The sequence below is a fragment of the Camarhynchus parvulus genome, chromosome 21, assembly GCF_901933205.1.
Source record: "Camarhynchus parvulus chromosome 21, STF_HiC, whole genome shotgun sequence".
Lineage (NCBI taxonomy): Eukaryota > Metazoa > Chordata > Aves > Passeriformes > Thraupidae > Camarhynchus > Camarhynchus parvulus.
Genome location: NC_044591.1, coordinates 7,116,180 through 7,130,172, shown reverse-complemented (window position 1 = coordinate 7,130,172; position 13,993 = coordinate 7,116,180). Strand labels below are relative to the sequence as shown.

The 13,993-nt window shown below is 51.6% G+C and overlaps 1 protein-coding gene across 1 annotated transcript in view; it reads right to left on the bottom strand.

Moving 5' to 3' along the window:
* The window catches only part of RERE (arginine-glutamic acid dipeptide repeats), a 164,803-nt gene extending 158,613 nt beyond the window's left edge, over positions 1-6,190 (bottom strand). Inside the window, 1 exon segment of the mRNA XM_030963899.1 lies at positions 6,024-6,190. The gene's annotated coding sequence lies outside the window, so the exon portion shown is untranslated.
* Positions 6,191-13,993: the final 7,803 nt, after the last annotated feature.

Sequence of the window (13,993 nt, the reverse complement as noted above, 5' to 3'; positions counted from 1 at the left end):
AGGAGAACTGGCACCTTCCCCGTGCTGCCATGGCACTGAACACCTGCTGCATGTGGGGAAAATGCTACAAACACACACACAGCTTCACACCAAACCAGACAAAATCTGGGCTTCCTAAAAGTTTAAACAGTGACTTCTCACCGGTAAGAAATTCTGCTCCTTACTGGTTTTACTCATTTTCACTACATGACAGGAATGTTTCCCCTGTGTCTTTTACCGATAGTTGTAGGAGATGCCTGCTCCCAGACCAGCTGACACTACAGTACTTCTAAAGAGCTCTAAAAAAATAAGAAGGAAAATCTGCAGGAAGATGGGCCCAGTGCCCAATAATTTGTCTGCTTCCACCCCAAACCAGTTGGCCACATGAAAAGGACCAACATAAAGGAGACACTGCTCATCACCCAGACAGAAATATTTATTAGCACTGGATGACACAACTTCCTTTCTCTTTCTTTATCCCCTTTCCTCAGAGAAAACAAACTTCCCTAATTCACCTCAGTTCCCCCTTCCCCCCTCCCCAATTCCCTCCTTCTCTTATTTCATGCCAGTAACTTGTAGTGCATAATGAATTTCCAACCAGCCTGCCACGACAGTCATCTCAGCAATAACCAACATTCCTGAAAGTTTTGTGCAAGCCAGCAGATGGATAGGAAAAAACTCTCTAATTAATTACATCCCCAGTAAGGCATGGCCAGACAGAAAGCAGCATTTGGGGTTTTGCTTGGCAGCCAGGAGCCCGTAGGCACAGCCATGTTATTGCCCACTCAACTGCTAGAAAGGACAGAGGAAAAAAGAGGATTTCACTGGCAACAGGGATGGAGGGAGCAAACTTCAGGACTTATCAGCTCCTGTCTCCTCAGCAGAAACACTAAAACAGAGCCTTTGTTAGTCCTGCTGATCAGGAAAATCAATTTACACTCCAGCCCTCACTGCCTGTACCAGAAAAGATCACGGAACACCCATCACCATAAAAGAGAAATCCTGTTACATATCTGAAACAGGCCAAAATTGACTCTCAGTCAGGGATTAATAATACCACAGTAACTTTTTTTTATTACAGACAAGTAGATTAAATGCATAGATTAACTAAGACCTCAAAATTAACGAGCACTCATTTTCTTCCACTTATCCTGAATCTTATAATGTGAACTGGTCTCTCATTTGTGTTCTGTAGGAAGAACAAAAGACAACCTACACAGTCAGCCCATTTTTCATTAACTCAATCATCAAAACTTACTTTTTCATCTATGGAATTTATGTGATACCCAAAGTGATCCACATTTTCAGAACTGCACTTCTAACATAATTAAGATGCCAAACGCAAATAGAACCCTTTCTGTCTGGAATCCAGAGAAACACCAGCACCTCCACACAGTGCATTCCAAACACACCTCTCTAAGAATTCCAAATGAAAAAAACCCCAAACACAAAACGGTGACCATTCCCCCCGCTGGGCACAGAGGGAAAAGTGATGTTTGTATCCTCGCTAGTTTCACTTTTCTCTAGGTCAGTGTACAATTCTGGGCGCTCAGTGAACTAACAAACATTTGCATTAAAAAACAAACCCGAAGCCAAGCACACAACACCTATTGAGGCAGGCACAGCCAGGCCAATATTTCGATCTGCTTGTGCTTTTCAGTCCCTTCCAGGCAGCCCTTGCCCCGCGGGCTGAAGGCACAAGGAGCCAGCGCAGCATTCATATCTTGTTTGCTCCTTTGTTCCCCCATCAGCCTCTCTGAAAGGAGCACTTGGGCACAGCCACCAACATGAGCAAAGCCTGTGCTGGCAAAGCCACAGCCGGAGCACAAAGCTGCCTTGTGGATCTGCTCCGCACACCTCTATCGCTGCAAGCAGGGCAGGGGTTTCTCCCAGCAGCTTGCTGGACGAGCCATTCCCTAAAGCAGCTGATCACACTCACCTCCCTCAGCGCCCCAGCCTCACACACCTCCCCACACCCCTGGCCCAACCAACTCCTCAGCAGGAACCTGCAAACTTCACTTCAGGCAGCTTTAAAAAGAAGCACATTGAATAAACAGGTTTCCAATCAATAGGGGGTTTGTTCTATTATGGTTCAAAGATAGGTTTCACTTAAAAATACACTGCATTTTCAACCTATGGATTTAAATTTAAGCTCTGAGCTAAAATCAGAGAACATGCATCCCTTTAAGTGAAGCAGGATGATTTGTTTAGACTTCACACAACTGAGACAACTGCAACATATAGTAAAACCAGAGTGAAAAATAGCTGAACGTTAAAAATAGTTAGTCTAGCCAGGATGCCACTTAAAAAACCCCAAATACCAGTTCATGAGAAACTTAGAGTTGGTTGTTTTGGGTTTTTTAATGGTTAACTCCAACCCCAGCCACCCCTTTTTAATTTATGTCCTTGCTCCCTCATCTCATTTCAGGATCACATAATAACTAATTGTTTTCCAATTGTCATTATTTTCCCGACTAGAAATGAAGCACAATCCGGGCACTGTTCACACCCCAGGAGCAGAGTGTAACCTGGCACTGAGGCTCACAGGGTCCCTCAGAGAGCTCGGATGAAGTCAGAGCCCCTCGGGCAATGCAGGCTGTGAACAGCCCTGCTGGGAGGGCACGGCACCTTCTGCAGGGCCATTACCCCTCCACTAACACACCCTGAATTCCCTGTGCCGGGCACACCTGGGGCCCCTCCTGTCCCAAAAGTGAAAGAAGTTCTTTATGGCTGGAACAACCACCCGGCGTGGCTTCCACAGGAACATGCATTTTGGAGCTGTGAGAATAAATTTACAGATTGAGTGTTATTTTAAAAAGTCAGCTAATAAACCACAATATCAAAATGCCCTTTTTCTCACCTAAGCTGCAACCGGTGTTAACAATTACAGGATCACAGAATCTCCTGAGCTGGAAGGGACCCATGAGGATCAGAGTCCAGCTCTCAGCCCTGCCCAGGCACCCCAAAATCCCACCCTGGCTATCCCTGAGAGCTCCTGGAGCTCTGGCAGCCTCGGGGCCGTGCCCATTCCTTGGGCAGTGCCCAGCACCCTCTGGGAGACAAACCTTTCCCTGAAATCCAACCTGACCCTCCCCTAGCACAGATTTATAAGTTCACAGCTTCAAAAATCACACACACATCTCAAACCCATGAATGTTGTCACTTACTCACTTTGCTGTGGCAGCCCTGAATCTGCACCCACAACTCCAAAGGAAAGACTCTGCAAGCAAACAGCCCCCAGCAAGGTAAAACAAACCCATGGATGCACAGAAATCCCTGCCTGCTAACAACCCCCAGCAAGGTAAAACAAACCCCTGGATGCACAGAAATCCCTGCCTGCTAACAACCCCCAGCAAGGTAAAACAAACCCCTGGATGCACAGAAATCCCTGCCTGCTGAGCCACAGGAATGGCTGGCGAGGGCAGGGCTGTGCCTCCTGGTCCCAGTCACCTTTTCTGCCCAGGAAATGCTCCCTGTTTTGCACAGGAGCTTTGTCCAGGGGCAGAGTTACCCATCCCAGTCCCTGCAGAGTAGAAATTCACAGGGCACAGGAACCCCAGAGGCACAGAGAGGCAGCACAAGTGCTTCCCTGCACCTCTCTCACCTCACAGCATTCAGGCAGACAATAGCCACGGTCTCCGGCCACACCAAAGCTGGGAGTGGGAGAAAAATACCCAAAAAGTGTCCTCAAGCCAGAGGCAACCGCCACATTTCATTCACGTGAGGAAAATGAAGTCATTTACCCCAATTACACACTGAAGTCAGCTAAAGAGTCAAAACCAAAACTAGGAGACCGCATGATTAAACTATGACAGTCGCTGTTTCCTGTTTTCCAAAGGATCCAGCACACTGGCAACTTTTGCTCAACAACCACGTTATTTTTCACTCCCTTTTGCACACCTCAGCCCCACCAGCTAGCCAGCTGAGATTTTACCAGACCTCACCACCCCAAATCTCAAGCCCCTGTGCAGCAGTTTGTCCTTTCCATCCCCAGCCCTACAAGGAGGAAGGGGCTGCACTCAGTGACCCTGGGGGTGCACCCCAGCTCCAGACACCCCACAATTCCACAGCTGCTCTGACAGAGCCTTTCCACACACACACTGCTGGCAAAACAAAAGCCTCAAACAAGCACCAGGAAGGGAAACCGTGTATACACCGGAGTCAAGCTCTGCACTTCCTCTTGCTTTTGTCATCCCCAGGCTTTTCTGTGACGTGCCCTCCCCTGGCAGCAGCTTCCCCTGCACACGGGGCGAGCCCAGAGGGGCAGGGGCTGTGAGGAGCTGCCAGACAGGGGGGGTGTTCGGGGAATGAGGGAGAGGAAAAGGGAAGAGGAAAAGGGAAGAGGAAAAGGGAAGAGGAAAAGGGAAGAGGAAAAGGGAAGAGGAAAAGGGAACAGGAAAAGGGAAGAGGAAAAGGGAAGAGGAAGGAAGCAAAGTTCAATGGAGTGCACTGCACTTCCCAGCCTCACCTCGCGTGCTCCCGCTCCATCCGCCCCGCGCAGCACAGCGCACACGCGGGCTCCGGCTGCCCCTTTTCCTGCTCCCGGCCACCGAAGGCCGTCCTGGGCAGGCAGGGGAGGGCAGGACCGCTGCCGGGGCTGTGCTCCGTGCCCCCGCTCCGGAACAAGGCGCCGTGCAGCAGCGGAGTCCCGGCGGCGGCGGGCGCACAAGAACAATGAGCTCGCAGCCCGGGCATTGTGTGCAGCCGCCTCCTGCTCTGCCCTCCCTCGACACCCAAAGCCGGCCCTGGGCACGCCAGGCACGGACAGCAGCCCCCTCCGGCATCCCTGGGGCCAGCTCCAGCAGCAAAACCAGGAGGAGACGGCTTTAGCACAAGCGCTTTTATTATTATCATCATAGAAACGGTTCCACGCCTCTTAACCACCATGGATTGCTCAGTTCTAAGGGAGCTGGGTATCAAAAGGAAAAAAAAAAAAAAAAAAAAAAAAAAGAAAGAAAACCCCAAAATGTTTGCCTGGCAATACCAGAACAACAACAAAATATGTTGTACATTTGTATATTGCACATTATTCAAAAATTTCACATGCGCCTTTCACGACCAAGAACTACTTCTTTTGACACAGTGTTCATTTTTATCTGGTTAAACCCCACATTTTAGTACCTGAATTGTCACTTCAGATCTGTTCTGAGAAAGCATTTTTACTGAATTCTAACAGGGTGAACTACTGCGTGAGGCTCCTCGATTCAGCTGCACGGGTGCACAGGCGAAATAACACCTTTGATTTCAATAATTGGCCAATGTAAGCCAGGAGTAAACAGCCATCAGACAGCAGTCTGCTGACTGCATAAAAACCCTCTGAGCTCCTCATCTCCAAGAACGCTGCTGCTTCGAGGAAAAACTCAGCATAAGAACTCAGCAAACCAAAATAACTGCAAGCAGCCTGTAAAAATAAATCTAAGGGCAGAGACACCTCAACAATGAATCATATTGTTTTCTTCCCAGCAATTTCTTGAGCAGTCAGTTTCAGCAATGAAACCTCCAATGTTGTCTACCTCCTACTACTTTCCTGATTCTGGGCATCTTCTTATCACGCTTTAGAAAGAGAAATGGGAACAAAACAAAACAAACGAAAGAGGAAAAAAAAAAAAAGAAAGAGAAAACCCCACCCCTTCCTATGCTACCGAAAATGTTATGATTAAATCAATTTGCATAAAATCTTCATTTCAGGATTCCATACCTACACACATGAAAGCAAGTGTGCCTTTTAAACAGCCGAGCCGTTCACCCGTGTGCGCGCATTTAAATCACATATAAGTCATACACCCCCTTTATTTGGATGGCTAACAAGTTAAGCCTTTCCCTGAGCACATTATCCCCACGGAGCATCAGGCAGGCGCGACGGACGAGCAGCAAAATAAAGAAACAAACCCAGAGCCGCGGCCGAAGCAAACAAATAACCGCGGAACGCGCAGCCCAGCCCCGGCAGCACAACTCCCGCTGCCCCCCGAGCATCCCCGCGGCCCCGCCGGGCTCGCCCCCTCCCTCCCTCCCCGCGGCCTCTCCCGCCACCGCGGCCCACCCACCTCGGCGGGCTCTACACCATCCGCGGCGGCTCCGGGGCGCTGCCGGGACAAAGCGGCGGCGGCGGCGGCGCGGGGGGGAGCGAGCGGCGGGGACCCCGCGCGGTGCGGTGCCTCAGCAGCGGCAGCCCAGGGGCATCTTCCCGGGAAACAAGGAGGGGACGGAGGAGGAGGAGGAGGAGGAGGAGGAGGAGGAGGAGGAGGAGGAGGAGGAGGAGGAGGAGCGGCCGCCGGTCCCGCGCTGCCCCCGCCCGCCCCGGCCCTCGCGCACGCACGCACCGCGGGCACCCAGCAACGCCGCCGGCCGCGCGCCCCGCCAGTATCGCCGCGCGCCATTGGCCGCCGCGCCGCGCCGCGTGACCCGCCCGCCAATGGCGGCGCGGGATGGAGGGCATTTAAACGCGAGGGGAGGCGGGGGCGGCGCCGGGCACAAAGGCGGCTGTGAGGGAAGGAGGGAGAGGGAGGGAGGGGCGGCTTGGCCCCTTCTTCTTCCTTCCCTCTCTTCCTTCCTTCCTTCCCCTTCTTCCTTCCTTCCTTCCCTCCCCCTGGTTCTGCGGGCCGGTTCCATGATCGCTGTCCCGAGCGCCACGGGGATGGTTTGAGGTGTCTTTGTCCCTCGCCGCTCCCGGCCCAGCTGTCGGCTGTGGGATCGCGACACCGGTGAGCTTAGAAAGGAGCTGTGGGACATGGAGTCCAGCTCACGGCCTGTGCCCACCGTGTCCTCCTCAGCCAGAGCGCTGAGTGCCACCTCCGTGGTTCCCTGGGCACCTCCGGCCATGGGGACTCCAACCCCCCTGGGCAGCTCCTGCCAGTGTCTGACCGCCCTTAACGTGAGGGAATCCCGAGTGTCCAAAGGTCCGGCCCTACAGCACAGACCTGCAGGGGTCCCACCTGAGCCCTCCGGTGGAGTGGAAATAGACAGAGCCGCTGCATGGTTTGGCTTGGAGGGACATGAATTAGTGAACAGTCATCAATGGATCTTCCAACCATCCATCCCACAGCTTCCCCTGCGCTGGGCTGGCCTGGGACACTCTGAGGGACAGCCAGCCCAGTGAGGGTGACCCCGGTGCCCAAGGCTGGCCCAGGACACTCTGAGGGACAGCCAGCCCAGTGAGGGTGACCCCGGTGCCCAAGGCTGGCCCAGGACACTCTGAGGGACAGCCAGCCCAGTGAGGGTGACCCTGGTGATGGTGGCCCCAATGCCCAAGGGTGGCCTGGGACACTCAGGGTCGTCCAACCCTTGAGGGTGACCCCATTGCCCCAGGCTGAGCAGTGCTCAGTCCCTCTGTCCTAGACATGCCCAATGTGCCTGTTTGCCCCAAGCTGGCTCGTTCTCATGAATTAGTGAACAGTCATCAGCCTTAGGAGTAAATGTGTGTGAAGTGTCTTCAATGGGAGGCGAGGTACAGAATTTTATGGCTCTGTCAGAAGCTCCGGCCCATCAGCCCTCCAAGGTTCACACTCTGGATCAGTCACATTAAGCTGCTGTTGCTGGCCCTTCACTGAATGTTCAGATTATGCATAAGTGCTTTGCTGGATAAACAGCTGATGCTGCTTCTTGCTGCTCTGTGCAGCGAGGAAGTTGACACAACAGCAGAATTCCAAATTACCGAGTAGCAATTAATAAAACCCTTGGTCACTTAGGAGATTTTTTAAGCTTCTTCATCTCCGAGCTATCACATATTTAGACAAGATAACGCGAAGGTACCGGAGCTGAAAATAGAGCAAACTTGTTATTTAACATTAACCTCACCTCTCCTCCACAGGCCAGCAAAATAAATCACATGGCAGTAAAGAAAGTCACACATTGTTCCCGGGCATCTGAGCATTTTCATGTGGAATTATATCTTCCTTCTGAAAAGGCACTCGGATATGTCAGGGCAGATTTTGCCCTCAATTACACCCGTGTAACCCCAACTGTTTGCTGTCTCTGTAAACTGTCTCCGTGGTTGATTCCAGTGGTGCTGCAGAGATAAGTTTGAGGCTGTTATTGCCTTCAGCAGGGGAAGTGGGAACTGTTCTCACTGAAGAGGAGGGAACACACAAGGAGATCTGAGCTCGGCACATCAGAGGAATTCAGTTCTCTGCCCTGCACACACAGGACAAATTTATCCCCAGCATAACTTCGGGGGCATTAGCACCAGAGGGTGAGACACAGAGCAGATTGTGTTCTAATAACTCATTTAGATAAGGGTCTGGCAACGCACATCAGCTCAGTGGCTGCCACAGCCATCTCGGAGCTGCACTTAGGCTGTCCTTGGTGGAGCCCGATTCCATCTCTCCTATTTTCTGCACTAATTACAATTTCATGTTCCTTGGCCTCTGGATGTCTGCATTAAAACCTCCATGAATTGCCACGGTGGCAGGTTTGCCTTCAGCTTTTCCCAGTCACTCTCTCTGTGATGGGGAAATTCTCCACAGCAGCCTCTGCCCCTTTCCCTTCCCCTTTCCTCTGCCCTGCTGAGGGAGTGGCCACACAAGGATTAGGAATGTTTACTCACAACATTCTGATGCCAGAGTTTGTCGTTAAACAAACCCAAGCACTCCTGGGGGAAAATAGCCTCACAAATATATGTATAATGTGTGAATCCTAGTGCAGAGCAGGACACCACCTTGATTAGAGGGATGGGGCACAAGGAAAGGCTGAGAGAATTGAGGTTGTTCACCCTGAAAAAGAGAAGCTCTGGGGTGACCTCACTGTGGCCTTCCAGGACCTGAAGGAGCTGCAGAGAAGATGGAGAGAGAGGATTTCTGAGGGCTGGAGGGACAGAAGGCAGGGCTGGGTGGGATATTGGGAATTAAGAATTGTTCCCTGGCAGGGTGGGCAGGCCTGGCACAGGGTGCCCAGAGCAGCTGGGGCTGCCCCTGCATCCCTGGCAGTGCCCAAGGCCAGCCTGGGACAGGGGGAGGTGTCCCTGCCATGGCAGGGCTGGCACTGGGTGGGCTTTGAGGTCCTTTCCAACCCAAGCCAGTCTGGGACTCTGTTGTGTAATAAACATCTGTGTACCCCCCAGATTATCCCCAGCCAGTCCTAGCAGGCAAAGCCACATCCTCACACCACCACCAAGTGATCCAATTATGAGTTTGGTTCACAGCCAGGGGATTGCTGCAGGAATAGCACTTGAAGCTGCTGCTTTTTTTGGGTTGTCTTTTTTTTTTTTTTTTCCCTTTGGCAGAGATGCAGCTCTCCCTGTGGACAATAATAAACAAAGCCACAGAGCTCGTCCCATAATCTTCTCCCAGCTAAAGCCACGGGGTTCAGTCAACACAAGGAAGATCAGGGAGCCCCCAGATGCTGCTGAGGGACACCTTTGTTCCTCTGGGTGCTCACTGCAGATCTCTGTGGCTCACAGCCATGTGCAGAGAGGTCACTGGTGGGACCAGTGGGCACGTTCTGGGTGTGAAATGTCTGATGTTCATGCAGATTGTCCCTGTTGGGAGCCTGGCAGGCTCTGCTCTGGGTGTTTGGTGCCTCTGTCTTGCAGCACTCCTGGGAGGTGGGAACTGCTGACACAGAGAAAGCCTAATTGGCCAAATCCACAGAGACACCGAAATTCCAGCGTGCCACAGGGGTACCCACACAGAATGTTAATCCTCACATTCCTCTCCTTACCCCTGGATGTTTGTGAGGATCTGAGCAGCAGAGTTTCTGCTGAGTGTTCTGGCTCTGGAGCACTCCTGGCTCCCTGCCCCTGCTTGGTTCCCCATCTCCCACACTGTCCCAGGGCTCTGGCCTCTGGGACCCTCAGTCACAGGGTTCAGCTCTTCTGGGCACCCCCAGACCCACTGAGGAAGGAAACAGCAGGAGCCTCAAATTATTCCTGTTATTGTGGTGGTGGTGTTGTCACGGAAAAATCACACCACGTTTCACCTGTTACCATTCCATCTCCTTCATTTCAGGGGAACAAAACCAAACAGTGGCAAAATTCCACTGGGGCGTTCTTTCTCCCTTTGCCAACCTTTGCACCTATTTTATTGGACATCCATATGGCAGTGTATACACTGTATTTAACTTTTTAAATTACCTCTTTATAAATCTGTTTTAACATGGCTCTATTTTTGATGACTGACATTTTGCCAACTGATTGAAACAAAAATCTACGAGGAAAAAATCTAACTAGAAACTATGAAGTCAAAACACACCAATACTGAGAAATTTGTGAACGCCATTTCAGCCCAACTAGTTAAAATAATGGAGGGGGGGTTTTGGTTTTTAATTCTGCAGTCATGAAATTACAAACCAGTCCTTGACCATGACAGATGAGTCAGGTTGTAACCTCAGCAATGCAGTAAAAACTCAGCTCTAATGAAACAGGCAAATGTCAATACAGCGATTAGCTCGGGAGATAATATTCTGAGAGGCTTTTACAGATGACCTAACTCCACTCACAAAAAAGGATTATATTCTCTCTTTCCCTTTGTCATAGCTGAATACCAGCCCTTTAGCTGAAAACTGTTTGCTTTGGGGGTTTTCTGTTTTGTTTACTGTAGAAATCTCAGGAATTTAAAATCTCATTTCCACAGATATTACCAGGGAATTTTTGGAAGGCTCATCCCACTTGGAGGCCAGTGCTCTGGATATGTGTGAACTCCTCCTGGACACAGAGATCTCTGCCTAGAAGTGGCTGTATGGCTTGCAGTGAAAGCAGAATCATGGAAATGAGATTCAAATCAGTCTGGGCACATTCACACCCACTGGAGGGAGCAGCAAGTGCCAGGGGCTGAGCAGAGCCCTGGAAAAGCCCAGTGCCCTTCCCTGAGCTGATGCAACTTCTCTGAGGCTGGAGGAACAAGTTCCCGGCAGGACAGGCTGGGCTGGCAGGTGACCGTGGCACAGCCAGCCCTGGTGTCCCTGTGGGACAGGGAGGAGCTCTGGGCACTGCCAGGGGATGGGAATGAGAGCAGGGAGCCCGTGGGACCAGCCAGCCCCACCTCGGGGGCTCCCTGCACATCCTCAGCCACCTCCTAATGCATTTCCTGCCACCTGAAAGTCTCTGTATTGGCCCTGTCCTTCTGTTTCCCAGCAAGTTTTGAAGCCTGGGCCACAGAACTGTTGAGGTGGAAAGGCCTTTGACATCACCAGTCCAACCATTAACCCCAGCCAGTGCTCCACCAAACTGTCCCTGCACACCTCCCAAACAGCTCAGGAATTTGGGGGGAAAAGCTCCATTTCCTGTGTGACCATTCTCAGGGTTCTGACACACAGCACATACAACCACAACGTTTCTGGGTTTCATATTTTGAATATTTTAAATCCCGGAAATGTAAAATGTTATAAATTAGTTTCCTCATTAAATTAAAAAAAAATTTAAAACCTTTTCATCTTTTAAAGGTTTTCAATTTCCCTGACTCAGACCATTTCCTAGTGGGTTCTGCATAATGAATATTAGCAGAGGTTGGCTTACCACAGTGTCTGGTGAGACTCATTTATCAAAGCCCAGGATGTGCGCCGTGCAAAGGGAAAAAAATCCCATTGAAAGGGAACAAAAAAATTTCAGCCCTAACAATCGCTCCTCTCATTTCTGTAAACTTGGGCATGTTCCAGTGCATGTGGAGAGGGGACAAAATGGCATCTGCAGAACATGAAACGTGTCTAACGAGAGATTTGTGCACCTTGAAAGGCAGCGGTGCTGAAGCTGCAAATGACTAATGAGTCTTTCCTCAGGAGTGGGATTAATTGCATCACCCCTTGATGCTCAGCCCTGGATCCTGCTTACACCCAGGGACAGGCACAGGAGCCCATTCTGGATTTACATACCAGATAAAACCTGCTAAACAAATTAAATAGCACTCACTTGCCTTTAGCCCCAACCAGGGCCTGGATTGTACCAACATCACAAACTGGCAGCAGCCCTTTGAAGCAGGGAGATGGAAAAGGGATCCAAGCACAGGAGGATTTGGGGCAGTTTTTGGTGTGTTTTTTGGTGCCTTTTCACCTTCAAGCCTCCCAAGCCCAGTGTCTGAGCAGCCACTGGACACTGAGCTCATGCACACTCACTCACACAACCCCAGGGGCACCTTCACACCCAGCTCCATGACCACACACTCCAAACCTTGAGGCTTTTCCATCTCCTTTCCTACAGCAAAGCAGCTCTCCAGCAGGCCATGCACAGGGACAAGGACAAGGTCCTCGTGCAGATCCAGTGGGATCTCACACAGCTCACAGTGGGGTTATTTTCAATACTTCCAAACTCCTGGGCTCTGCTAAAGGGAATTCACAGTCAGCCACAAGCACAGCACAGAGCTGGCTCCTTTCTACATTCCCTACAGTTCATATCAATTGATTGCTCATCATCAATTACCGAGCAAGCCCTCACCATGGCAGCAGATGTCAGAGCAGCTGAATGTGACATCCAGGGGAGGCCAAGGAGCCCAAACCAGGGGCTGTTTGCCAGGGCTGGCCTGCTGCTCCCTGCCTGTTCAAAGCTTTGTCTGGCACTGCTGAGCTGGGACTGACTTCCCAGCTGGGCACTTCCTGCATGCCCCTGTGAATGCAGCACTGCATGCACTCCTGCAGTGCAGGGAGCAGCAAATGCAGCACTGCATGCACTCCTGCAGTGCAGGGAGCAGCAAATGCATTTCCAGCTTCTTGTCCTAAGTGACCCACTTGGCTCTGAGCTGTTATAAATGACCAAAGCATTCAAGGGAGAGATGGATTGATTTCAGATTTGCATTTTTATCCTTCCCACTGCAAATTGCTCCTCCAGGAGGAGGTGCCTGGCTCCCACCTCCCCCTTGTAGCTGTCCTTTCCCTGCTGTTGCAGCACTGCTGCCTTTGATGCACCTCTGAATGGACTTTTCTGAAGGGAGAGAAAACAGAGCCGCAGCAATGGGAATATTTCCATTTCAAGCACCATCTCCTTTTTCCCCTCAGCACTTGTTATCTTCAAAGCACTGTCCAAAACCGACTGAGGAACCCTCCCCAGCGCCCTGGGAAGTGTCACCCGTGCCTGGGGACAGGTGAGACAGGTGAGCAGCGGGGAAATGGCCCAGCAGAGCCGAGGCCTGGGTGCGTGGCCAGGGCTGAGCAGGGCTCGCACCTGCAGCTCCCCATGGGCCTCTCTCCACTGGGGAGCCTTGTTCCTAACACCCTTCACCCCGAGCAGCTGGGCAGGAAGAGCACATCAGGCTTTGTTCAGCACCACAGACCTGCCTGGGGGCTGAGGACAGGCCCAGAGCTGAGACTCTGCCCTCTGGGAGCAGGTGCCCTGCCCTGGGGCAGCTCCAGCCCAGCTGCTTTCCTGGCTCCTTTTCCAAGGGAACCCCACACCCTGTGCCCCTCACAGGCACCCCCAGTCCCCTGGTGGCCCCATCAGCAGGGGGACACTGGCCCGGGGCTGCAGAGCCAGGCTGGCCCCAGGATGCTCCCTCCTGCAGACACTGCTCTCAGCACGGTGTCAGCTTGCCTGGCCTCTGTCCAAGGGGTTTCTTTTGCAGAATTAACCCGCATTCCTCCTCTCTCCTGTAACTGAAGCCTGTAACTGGCACCTGGATGATTAAACCTGTGTGGTTCCAGACAGAGCTGTGCCTGTGCCTCCTGCTTCAGGCCTGAGATTTCACCACACACTCACTTCCAGTGTGGCACAAGGAAGTCATCTGGGCACTGTGATTATTTTCTTCCTCATAGTTTATTTTGTATCTGTCATTTTTATCATCTGAGTTCTTTATTCAACCCCTTTTCTTCCTCCATTCCTCAGTTCTCTTCCTTGTTTTTTTTTGTGGGGTTTTTTTCCTCCTCCTTTTTTTTACCTCCAGGCTTTCCTAGCAGAACTGAGGTCTGCAGCTGGTTTGGCTTTGTTTCTTCTCCTCGTTCCCCTTCTCCACACCCTGCACTTCCAGTCTCTGAGGGTGTCTATCCATGGAGCACAAAGTGCACGCAAAGTGCCCCAGATCTGATGGCACCTGGGTCCCTCTGGGTCTTTTTCCCTGCAGAAAGGGCCAGACCTGGGCTCCAGCCCCAGCCTGGTGACCCA